The sequence below is a fragment of the Varroa destructor genome, unplaced genomic scaffold (assembly GCF_002443255.2).
Source record: "Varroa destructor unplaced genomic scaffold, Vdes_3.0 BEIS01000001.1, whole genome shotgun sequence".
In the NCBI taxonomy this organism is placed as follows: domain Eukaryota; kingdom Metazoa; phylum Arthropoda; class Arachnida; order Mesostigmata; family Varroidae; genus Varroa; species Varroa destructor.
In genome coordinates this window covers 50,328,007-50,340,640 of record NW_019211454.1, presented here as the reverse complement: position 1 = coordinate 50,340,640, position 12,634 = coordinate 50,328,007, and the positions used below count along the sequence as shown (strand labels likewise).

Sequence of the window (12,634 nt, the reverse complement as noted above, 5' to 3'; positions counted from 1 at the left end):
AACAGCAGCCAAATATTTGTCTAAAAATACTTTCGTTTTCAGTGAATTTCGGGGGCCCAATTTTGTCTATATTATATTTATTGCTAGCTAGTACCACCGTCACGGACAATCGTTCTATCTCGTTTCGTTGAAGTCCACGCTAGTATATCATGTCAATCGCGAAATTTGCATGTAACAGGGGGGGCCTGCTATCCGAATCATCGTCGCTCTCTTTATTAGGAGCATGATTAACGAGCGCAAAGTACTATATATATATAATTATTTGATATTTTTACTATAAAGCTCTATTCAGTCCCGTTTGGTCAGGGGGGTGTACAGATCTAACAATGACTTGAATATACTATAATCACAATCTGGCCGTGTAACGTAACAACTGGGACCTGTCCATGCCTGTTGTCACCGATATCTGTGGATTTTCGTACATGGAATAAAGATGATCGCAGGACACCCCTCGGCTGTAATCGGCTCCTTGGCCAGTTCCGACAATTTATGATACGTTTTTAAGGTGTAGTTTGTTAAAATGTACGCGAAGACATGCCATGGTATTTTTCAACGTCTATTATTTACATATCAAATTCGCGACAGTCCATATATGACCGTATTTCGTGACCTCATAACGCCCCGTGAGGCCTCTAGCATAAAAGTCAACGCGTGGGGTCGGATCATCGATAACAATAGTGACATCAACAATCACCGTTCGCCTAGCTGGCGTCTCGTGGGTAATTTTTATAGGCGTACATCTCGCTAAAGTTTAAATTAATTTCTATGGAATAAGTGTTTTTCCATGAACTAGCGAATGTTCATTTACTAACATTGTTTTATTAGGTGTTGTTAACAGCAAGCATGCAAATACAGAAATATAAATGTCTTGTACTTCAAATCGATCATCTCAGTCTCAAAATTAATATCCCCCCGTCTCTACAGCCACCCCTATTTCGCAATCTTCCCTGCCGTTTCAGAGTCGGCTATTCGAATCTTCCCATAGTACAAGATTAACGGCTGACTCCAATGGTTATACCGATAGACTGACGCCAGGTTTGGATCAGGGATACGACGACTGGGTTTGGTGCCGCTGCCGTTGACTAACCGCTCTCCGTCTACGATTTATTGCTGCGGGAGAAAAATCATTGATGACGAGTTCGTGCTGAGTCTCGGCCGAGTAAATGTCATTGCCTCAGGGTTACGCTTGTTTGATGTAACAGTGACAGCGACTGGCTTACGAACGCCAAACAACACCATAAAATAATAACTCCAAATGTAAAACATTAAGATATTCTAACAGCATCGAGAGACATCAGCACGTACCGATATTTTCTGGGTATTCACTTTGTATAAAAAAAAAAAGTATCTGAATGAATGATTCGTTGTACTTCATCATCATTTAAATTGCTACATTTTGCATGAAGTATAGTTGTCAACAAACTAATGCCTGCATATAGGGCGTATATCATGGACCCATCGTCTACATATGCGGCGAAAGCAGGTACATGTTTGTTTATCTTGCGACGGTCTGGGATGTTGAATTTCGTTCGTCGCTGATAGTGTGGCGCTTGACCGTCGCGACGCTGCGATAATATTCGATAGGTTAGGTACTCAGATACATAAGAAAACAACGCATGCCTCAGGTGAAGCTAACGTGAAACGTATTCGTTTTTTTTTTTTTCGGACACATAGAGCGAGGGCCACGATCAGCTTCAAGAGCGGCGAAAACGATTAGCGGTCAATGAAAATCTCAGTAACAGTCAAGAAATTAAGGAAAATCATCGTACTGGTCTTTATTACCGAGCTGAACGCTGTGGATAAATAGATTTGTTACACAATTCCACGGGGTTAGTAATAAAGTGACGTAACCAGCAACGATCGGATCATGTATGGGAGTACTAGCTTTTGTACAGACGTTAGCGTAGCGTGAACTATGTCGCGCAAATTCGTACGTCTCATATCTATCAGTCAGGATCAGTATCTATATAGTAATTTTCATCAGTAGGGTGTCATTGTGCATTACGTTAAATAATTTCCATATGCTGATATTTGTTAGCTGTATATGTGCTAAGTCATTGAAACTTGTTGATCGTATCGGAATCTGATCGTTTACCTTAATGAGGAGGCTTCTCTAGCGGCTTTTTTTTTTCGACAGTTTTTAAAAGGGGCGCAGCCGGCTTTTGAGGAACTTGAAGTTGTGCTTCGAAGAAAAAAGGTTTACATTCACGATACGTTTCAGTATGAATCATCTGATTTTTTACTGCAGAATTGTTACAAAGAAGACAATGCTGATGTCAAGCGGATGATGTCTGTAGCTTCTTTCATTCGATCATAATTTTTGGGTGATTTCTGCCCGTGCCAGAATTACAGCGACACGTGATTATCAAGAGTAATCGTTCTCTACTACTCGGTCTTATATTGTGAATTTTGCGAGCCGCTGTGGCAAGGGCAATCGTAAAATAACGAGGACATCTTCACTTCACAGAGGGTGAACCGTGGGCTCGACCCACCGACCTACGGGCCCTTATACAACGAACAGAACACGTTCGTTTCATTATGGCCTGTCTCTTCTTAGAAAATGTTTTTTCCGTCGAGCTGAGGCCGGTGCTCGACCGCCGAGCGCCCAGGAACTTAAAAGATGACGTGACTCTAATTCGCTTAGAGGTAAGAAACCGACCGTTGATGCACCACCAGAAAAGAAGACGATCCGAAACAGCGGAGGAAACAGAAACGCACTGAATGGAAGCAAATGCGTGATTTACTCTGTGCTGTTAATTTACTTTCCGCTTTCGTCAAACCACAGTGGCCTACAGTATTGTTTAACTTTATGCGACGTTTCGAGTAACATACAAGTAAAAATGGCGTAGAGTAATCTTATAATTTTTACCTTGTAATTTCCTTTTTATATCTGGTTTAAAATTCTACCAAAAAATATAGGGAAATGCTTTTTAGGTTGAAAAAAGCGTCATTTATTAGCGCTATCCTTTAGCCTTGCCCCCTCCTGAAATTCCGTGAGTTTTTCAAAATGTTTGAGTTCTCCGCAGCAGCTTTATTTGCGCTTAATATGCTCCCTGTCAGCAGAGCAATGGTAGGGTCAAAACGTCACCCGTTAGGAAAATTGAACAAAAGATTTCATGTGGTTTGACTGTTGCTTTCATTGTTCCCAATGTAGGAGTAACAGTGATATACACTGATGAGAAAATACTTGCAAAGGGTCATTTGAGAGCTAGAAATGCTCGGGTGGATTTGAACGTAGTGTACCATTGTATCCGGCGTTTACTGCGCGCAGTTGCTAGTAATCTGTTTGTCAAGCGCATGCCCCAGAGGCGAGCGCAATTATTCATCCGAGCTCAAGGCGTCCTTAATGGGGGGGGGGGGGGTCGAATGGGTATAAAATGTGCTGTCTACTTAAATTCTTTCTAGCTGCTAATAATGATACGGTAGTAAATGGCGACGCATCTGCAATGAAATACAGGTCATACGGGCAAGTTATAATACAAGCTGAGTTTTTCCCTAATGCACAAGCCCTATGTATAATCAGCGTCAATTAGTCTCTAGTAGAGGCAGATGTGTTTTAAGAAGTCCGACTCAAGGCGTTCAATGAATTTAACGTAATTCATAGCCTAGAGTTATGCTGATGGAAATGAAAAGCTTGTTATTATTGACATTTAATCAAAGAATCTGCCTTGCACGAAACCCTTCGGGGCTGTCATAGTTTATCGGTTTAGCCGTATATGTAACATGTACGTGTTTGGAGCGTGCAGTGTTTGGGAACCCGCTTGGAATGCCGATTGTATACAATAGGCACCAACGATATCTATCAATCATTAATGGCATGATCATATAAGTTATACGCGTATAACTCTTGCTCGTTTGCTTTTACTGCACTATTATCCACGTAATAACATCTATGTATCAGCTGAGTGGCTGCGTACTGTATTTGCCTGTGCAGATTGGCATCGTCACGGCCATCTTCATCGTCGACATACCCTCGATGGCATCATGTCGTCATAGATGCTACATCTTATGTCCCGTTGCGTTCCCGGCGCGATTCCTTCCGTGTCACCGCGCCACCAGATGACTGATTGCGAATGATAGTAGTGCGAGAATAATGCTTATCGGCTACATTGAACGAATGGACGGCGATAGTGGGGCCTGCTTCGATGGTATCAGAAGCGGAGTCTGCTGGTTAGGAGTCAGCAATATACAGTTCCTCCAACGGAACAGCAACGCAAGTCTGGTGAGCATGATACGCGTTCTTACATAGATGCATTACGCTGTCACCGCCTATCTGTCAAATCTGCCAGACGTGTTCCGATAGCGTACAATGCGTGCATGAGGGTCGATTCAATGCAGTTTGAAGTTCTTTTCTTTTCTGCTACTTCGGCGCTTCGAATGCTTTCGCTGTCATGGCTGTTTCAAATGTGAAGTAGCAGCAATAGCGACTCACATAGGTCATGTTAATCGATCGCTGTTCGATCGATTAGATGGGACAAAGAAAAGTAAGATAAGAGAAAAGTTTAATTATAGTAGCGTCAATATTGGACTTGTGCTGCAGTTTGATTACTAGCGACTGCATGGCCCTGATCTTGTTCGAAACCAATGATGAGTCGGCCATTATCACACCTAGTCGCTGTTAGCTGAAGAAGTAATTTTTTATTCACTTCCTAAAGAGTAGAATGTCAAGTTCTAGCTCAATCGTAGCACTGCCGCGTCTAGAAGACAAACACCGACGCGTGTCTCGTCGACAACTATATGTTCGACTATTAACAGACGTTATTTAATCACTGCTTTCAGACTGTATGCTTCTTTGTGTTTGGCTCGTCTTTTTGTCTCGAGCTATGTATATCTGCACAAGCTAATTACAGGACGCTGCCACCAGGACAGCGGGTGATAGATAGCAAATGGCCGCCGCGACTATAGCGACTTTTTTCCAATCGTACAAGTATGTACAAAGGGGACAACGCTTTAAGTACCCAAACACAGTAATGACAGCCATGCCAATGCAACACCGACAGCATCTTACAATAAAGTCAATGACAGCGCGCCTAGATTTAAAATTGGCGCTAGTGTCTTTGCTCACTGTTGCACGGTTGACGATCATTAACGAGCACTTCAACTACGATGATGACGACGACAACGGATAAACTGATAGGCCGATGAAGTTGCTTTTTGCCTAACGTAGAGATCGGAAAAGCTTCACAAGTTTTCTCGATCGGAAATGTGGCGTTAGCGGTTCTCATAAACGATTAGGTTAGCCACAGCACTAGTAAAAATACAGCCAGCCATCTGCTATTTAAAGAAAACATTAGCAAGATAAAAATATATGTTAAAACTAGGTTTATTTGATTCATCTCCAGTCAGATCTTTTCAAAGAACTTTCTAAGAATGAACGGGAATAGTTAAAAATAATACGGGAAAAACTGTCGAGGCATAAAAGCGCTTTATCGCATTAAAAATTCATACGAGGACAGGTTGCGTCATTATACATACATAACATAACATGCTAGTTATCAGCTTAACTTTGTCTATAAGCTTATTGGCATAAGTTAATTGATGAAAACCAACAAACTAAATTAAGCATCGTAAGAAAGCGAATTCGCCGTATAGGAGAGCTCGAAACAAGAATGAACGATGAGTACAATGTAACAATCAGTTGACACAAGGAGCTCCTTGATTGGTTCCATTGGCTTGATTGTCGAATTACTAAATGGCAATTCTAATTAAGGTAAGACGTGCTCCTCGCGCTTCTAGATACGTAAAAGTAACCTTTAACTGGAGCATGCGATATGGTTGTTATATTGTGTAGAATGTTTCTGGTTTGAAAGAAGCGTAGTTCTAGTAAATACGGTTGATGTTTACCCTTGTCCGCTTCGTGTCTTGCCACAGCGTCCAATACATCGGACACGAACTCCTTATAAAGCCAAGCGTGTTCAGTTAAACACTACGAATGCATAATGCTATTCATTCTTGCGCAGAAGAGGTTCCTCTAAGCTAATGTGACCTGTCACTAATCGTACACCCCAAAAAGCTCGCAGCTTTTCTACGTTAAAAGGCTCGCTGTCCTCACGAAGGCCCACTGCCTTGCCATCGACTGGTGTTGACTTCTTCGTGTGCCATTCTAGTATCGGGTGTGATATCTTAGTGGGGATTCATAAAACAAAAGGCCGTTTAATCTCGCTTTTGGAGCTTTCGATACTAGGAGACGATCGGCTATGACAAGGCGTCATTGTAAAGTTAACTATATATAAGCTCAGGCTTCAAATATGTTTTTGGTTAATCTTAAAAAAATTGAAGCAGGTGCATTTGTTTTATGTTCTCACTTTGTACTTTTAGCGCATTTATCTATTATTTATTTAGTTGGCTATGGATGGGCTCCAACTCTAGTAGTATAAACTAAATCGGCTGCACGTATTGCGACCAGATGGCTTGATACAGTCCTCAGTATGATGTCCAAGCTTTCCATTATACAAAGCTGCCTTTAATGTTAAATATCACTCCTCAGTTCTCAGGAGAATTCAAATTTCTACAAGTTCTCACGAACATACTGTCGGCAATGATTGCCCAATACGGCTATTACTTGCAATGTCTTCCGAACAACTGATGAGGGGAGACGCTGTATAGTGCTTGCGTAACATACTGCCATTATGATAATTCTAGACTTCGACTGTATATCGGTTTCTTCAATAAGAACGAAGCCTTGCATAAGAAATGTGTTGTCTAGTTTATGAGACAGCCATCCCTATAATCACAGACTAGATGTATGAAATAGCCTTTTCTAACTAAAGAAATAGTTTTTCTTTTTTTTTAACTATTAATGCCATTTTTATAAGTTCATCCGTATTTGTTAATAAGCACTTTCTTTACCACAGTAACTCGGTTCTGATACTTCTAAGGGATTGGTATCTACAGACCCCACAAAGCATTTCTTTACCTGAGTAAGAAATTAACTCTCTGTTGTTGGCTGAGTCAGCTCATCAACAGGGAATGCGGGCTGAATTCAATAATATGTTGGGCATAGAGGTCCACAAATATATGGTCTATTTGGCTTCCAGTTTTTCACTGGACGTTTAAATAAATTGGTCTTTAGAAGCCACTTTTTCAAGACAAAACTCAACATAGGGGTAAATCCCAATGATATGAAAAAATCCAAGAGCCCACTGATTGGCAGTAAATTTCAAATGGCCATTCTTCTATCAATAATTTTTGTGGAGACAACAGTTCGATTCAGCACTACCAAAGCAGCCGGTTAATAGGATCGGATATGGAGGAATGTCCGATGCACGCGAACAAAAGGCCCACCTGGTCTTGGTAGTTGAAGCTTCGAGAACTAAACGAGACCATGTGGTAAACGACCGTACGCGAAGGCCTATTTTCTTATTGAAATAGTTCACCTTCCAACAGACGCTTCTTCATTGCTTTACATGCAGTTATACGTGTGTGAAAACTAGAACGTTGCGTTGCGATTGATTGCGATAACTTGATTACCATCATGCCTTGGAGGGACTTAGTACCCCGTTCGGTAACTATTTTGTTAAGTGTCAGTCTAACAATAAAGAGGTTTATATCGATTACTCAATCAAACGCAGAAAGCTGATTTCCTAATTCTCTCCGACATTTATTTGACTCTATTTTGTTTTCCTTCTATCGTTACAGCTAAAATAGCTTAGATAAGCAGCCGAACTCAACATATCATGATGCTGCTGCCTCAAAAGTTAGCTTTAGGGCTTCTCATAATTCAACGGGGACACAAACAAAGGAAAACCGACGCCGTAATATGTTTTAATCGCTAAAATCGCGGTGCAAGCGGGAATCTGCTCTTCATATTCTATGTTGAAAGGTTTTCTAATATTTTAGTCACTGAATTTATCGTTTACATGGGTAGCTATGTCAACCAACAATGCAAACCATGGGATTTTTTTCCTACCCAACATGTAAATCGAAATCGGCATTTTTCTGTTTACATTTACGTTCAATGCGTACGTAACGTAATAAATCGTTGATGTGTGTAAATATACCAATAGCTTAAGGACGATAATTTCTGCTTGGGTAGGTTGGGACCTATGTTGCGAGCTGTGATTATTTATAAGGATCAAGTACTTGTCCAGTCACTAAGAGTATATGTGTATATATAGACATTCTCAAATACTTCGTTTATACAATTCGTGTCGTTTAATATCAATTAAATCACTCAGTACCTACATATGCGTCTCATCAAACGTATTACGTTACGTCAATCAAACAAAACCGAATTTGAAAATTGCCGCGAGGCTTTCGTTGCACCCGGAATTTTATGTACGAGTCTCTATGTACACTTTTTACAACTTAACTATTAATTATTATAATTCAAGTTTAAAAATTGACACTCGAAAAACATTATTTGTTGGAATGAGGGTCCCGTTTCGTCATCTTTGAAGGCACCTAGGTCCCTATTGACGGTTGCACAAATTAAAAACGTTCTATGTGAAAATATATTTATTTTTTGACAAAATAGCCCTATTTTGAAGCCTTGCAATGATTAGTAAACTTCTGTTGGTCCAGTTCTAACTCTAAAGGCATTACCTTTGGGTCTTCTATAGCAAATCATTTAAACACAACCGACACATTTAAACGGCCATGTCTGCATTAATCACATATTATATAATAATTTTAAAACGAGTAGATTTTAATCATTCTTCTGAGTGTTAACTTAAAAATAAATTAAACTTAATAATACACAACGGTGCCAGTATCATTGCGATTATTCAACCATTCAAACTCAAACTCCACTATATCCTACTAATAATTACCTATTATTTAAACACGGCTGTATTAACAGCAGTAGCAAAATTACCCTTTTAAAAGATTTTGTGATTCTGTTCTATTGTTTTTTCCTTTTTTTTTCTTTCATCTGCACCTATCCAGCTACCCTTTACTGCGAAGTGTTTGCTCAAATAACATCATTTCAAGATCAAAAAATTAACCCAGAGCGGAACCGAGTTCCCTGAAGAAAATAAACAAGGACCTGCCAAGTTCTACTTAGGAAGCCTGCATGAAGATAGCATGCTATAGCTAAAAGTGTATCAATGAACAGGTACCAACAATGAAGAGTTCGTTCGTAACGTCATCATTTCATAACCGCGTACACGCTACATAGTTGTCTATATGATCAGCCGGGCCCATTCGCTATCTCTTTGAGATTCTCTGGCAGGACGCTGATCCTGCTGCTGGCTTTGATCTGCTTGCAGTATCACTGAGGCCGGCTAACGAGGGTCGAAACAACTGTGCAACAACAAGAGAGACTGTGCGGTGTTTGTTTGTGTTTGACTCCTCTAAAGGACACTGACAAGGGCGTTCGTCAACGTCATTTGACAGTGCTACCGTCCTGTCGCGTTTCGAGTGGTCTACGCGAGCAGTTGTAGTAACTGTCGTAGGCACAGCTGACACTAATGCTCTTGCTAACCTTGCCGTTACGATGTAATGAAAATTAATTATCAAGCCGGCGCCCACGGGGAAAAATGGCAGCCCGAAGTGAAGAACAACCTAAGAAAGACAAATACAGAGGGGATCTCATAGGGCTAAAGATAAAGTAAAATGGAGTATGACATGCGCAGAGAGACCGACAAGATCGATTTCCATTCTGCTTTTCTCACCTTTTTACAGAATTTTCGTGCAGGAGTTCGCGCCTCTGGGCATGGACTATGCGTATGTAAGTGGGAATCATCATCATTATCACTCTTATTATAAGATACAAGATAAGAAAGGAGACACGGCGGCCAGACGGACGTCTTGGTAGACAGCGCGTTCGTGCGCGTCTTTCACAGTAGAAGTTCGCTTCCGTCTCTCGGCCGTCAACATGCATGACTACTGGCGCTGTTGTTGGTTATAATAATTATGATGATAACTATTGTTGACAGAAATCGGAGTTGCTCCTATTCTGTTTGCTTTACATGGCCATGGTAGTGATGGTGTTCTCTGTGTGATGTGATCCATTTATCATTGCATCGATCCAGAACAACTCCTAATTTACGGTGGTCGTGATAAGCTCGATGTACCGGTGAAACAATATAGTTGTCGTGAGATCGGTGAGGCTATTTGGACGCATTGCTTTTCCTTCCGAATGGCTGGCATCATGAAAATTGTAATAAACTATTATCGCTCTTACTGCAGAATGGAATGAAGCCAAGTCTGAGATTTTGATCGGCCCAAAATCGAAGGTCATCAGTTTTCATCGAGACCCGCTGCAGATGTGCGGTATCTGAAGTACTGTGAAAGCTAATGTGCATTCGAGTTGGAGGCCAGAAACTGCCAGGCCATAACTCAGAAAAACCGAAGAAGAATCTCCTATAACAACGTTGATAACTGATACGGGTAATGGTTAGAATAAATAGTTGTTTCACTAAAACTGTTTGTCATCAAATTCGCTTACTCTTATGGCGCAATTTAGTCCATTACGTGAGAAATGATTAATGTTTCAACTATAATTACTTCACTACCTTTGGACTTGTCCTATAGTTAGCATAAAAAATGGAACATAAATATTTTTTCATTTATCGAATTTAAGTTACAAAGGGTATGGGTTTGCTTGCAACCTATCAGAGTAAAGCTTATTCAAACAGCGGAGGTTACTCGTCACACTTATCCTATACAGAAACTCTTCCGAATTGATTATAGGCTTTTCCGTTTTTACCCGTTTTCAAGTGATTTTTATTTTGCCTCGATCGTCATGCAGATGAGTTTGTACCGTGCAATAGCCAGACGCAGTGAACGGTTGTTGACAAATCGAAAATGCCCCGGTCGACCTGGCATCCGATTTAAGAAAATTGCCTACTCACTTAGTAGCTCGTATCTATAGTATAGGTCTTAGTAGACTTAAGCCACGAGTCTCTGATACATTTTCAACAAAATTATTAAAAGGGTAAGCTAACAGCTTTGTCTTGAATACTTTAAAATTTTGCGCTGCTTGCTGCGCACTTATGTACACTTATTATGTACACTGTGCCCCTACGAGTCACATAAAACACTAAATAATTTCTAACGCTAATGTCCCAGATTGATGGGTTGCGAAAGAATCAAGGGTGTTATTTGTGTCTATACGTTTGGCATCCATTGGAAAAGATCTACATCACGATCTGATGAACGCATTCGAATAGATGCAGTGCTCTATATCTTGACGTGATTGATGCAAAATCCGACATAAAGACTTGATTGCCGCTGTCGGTGTGTTTCTGTGTTTTTTCCTTTTGTTGGAACAGTCAGACTCTGACTCGAACCGCAAGAGAAGATGATTTTTGGCAGAAGGCCGGGGCAACGGTCGTCGGAAGACTCAAAAGTTCCACTTCAGCAGCATAAATCGTTACATTACTACTGCTAGTAAATGAGAACAAGCACTAGTTTCGCCTGGTAGTATAATTAGGTTACGGATTTTTATCTCTATCAAGAGATCAGCTATCGAGGGTCACCTAGATCTGAGTAAATGCAGAACTTGAGGATCACTTATTTGTCGCTATAAATTCGCTTCGAGTATGTATATGCTTCAGCTCTTTCATGTAAAGGGAAGGTAAGCTATAGCATACTGTAATATTCTCTCATAAAAAGTATACTTTTCGCTAGCGGGCTAGAACTCCCTAAACAAGGTCCTTCAGAATATCGATAGCATCGGACACAGCGTTGTGCTGTTCATCGAACAAAATTCTACGAAAGTTCCATGGGCTAGAGACTCAAGCCATGATACCGCTACAGCTTTGACCTGTTTCAATGCGGAAGATGTTTGTGGTTCAAAAAGATCCTTTGAAAAGTAGCGAAAGGCAAAATTGGCCTGAAGGTCGGGGAAGATTCGAGCGAGCAAGTCATGCTCGCTTGTACTTCAGTGTTCGCTGCGAAGCATAATGATGTCTTCGCGCCGCTAGGCATCCACATACAGGCAGATACAACCACACAGATGTAGAAAAGATTGACTACCAGAAATATGGGAAAAAGTCACTGAGGAATATATAAGGAAAGCGAGAAACTCCAAATGAACAGCGGTGTAAAGACGCCTGCGTAATGGAGACATGACGGAGCAAAGGCGTTGTGTAATGGCACCAGACACAAAATGGGGTATGTCGATGAAGATAACATCACTGTTCACTTTAAGTATCACATATACGCTTGAAAAAGCACGAAGTACCTGTTTGACCTAGGATTAATGGGTGCTGCCAGGCTAGCGTGGTTCTTCGTTTTAATTCTTTTTAGTAAGGTTAACGATTCAATCAGTAAATTGTATTCATAGCCATTACATTAAATTTCAGTAGTAGCACCTGTTGGATGTATTTCAGTATCTGAAATCAATGCTGTATATAAACGTCGCATTAAAATTAGTCTCCGCTTGAGTCTACAGGGTATTTTAAAAATGAGGTTACAAACCTTACAATGCACTTAGTTTTCCGGAGTAGAGTTTAGGGTATCCCCACAGGCAAAAGTCCGCTAACATCAGGTCTGGGACCCCTTCGTTCGAGCTATCTACCTAGGAAGATACGCTTGTACATTACGATGATAGAATGCAAGTGAGTCATCTTCTTGTTGATACGATTCACCAAGGAATGCGTGGTAAAACATTTTCTTGCAACAAATTCAAATAACTGGCACCGGTGTATACGATTTTGGATACCTCGCATCCATTTAAATGAATCAT

The 12,634-nt window shown here is 40.7% G+C and overlaps 1 protein-coding gene across 1 annotated transcript in view; it reads right to left on the bottom strand.

Moving 5' to 3' along the window:
• LOC111242982 (uncharacterized) overlaps positions 1–12,634 on the bottom strand; it is a 61,706-nt gene extending 49,072 nt beyond the window's left edge. Inside the window, exon 1 of the mRNA XM_086988808.1 lies at positions 12,367–12,634. The gene's annotated coding sequence lies outside the window, so the exon portion shown is untranslated. The remainder of the gene's footprint in view (positions 1–12,366) is intronic.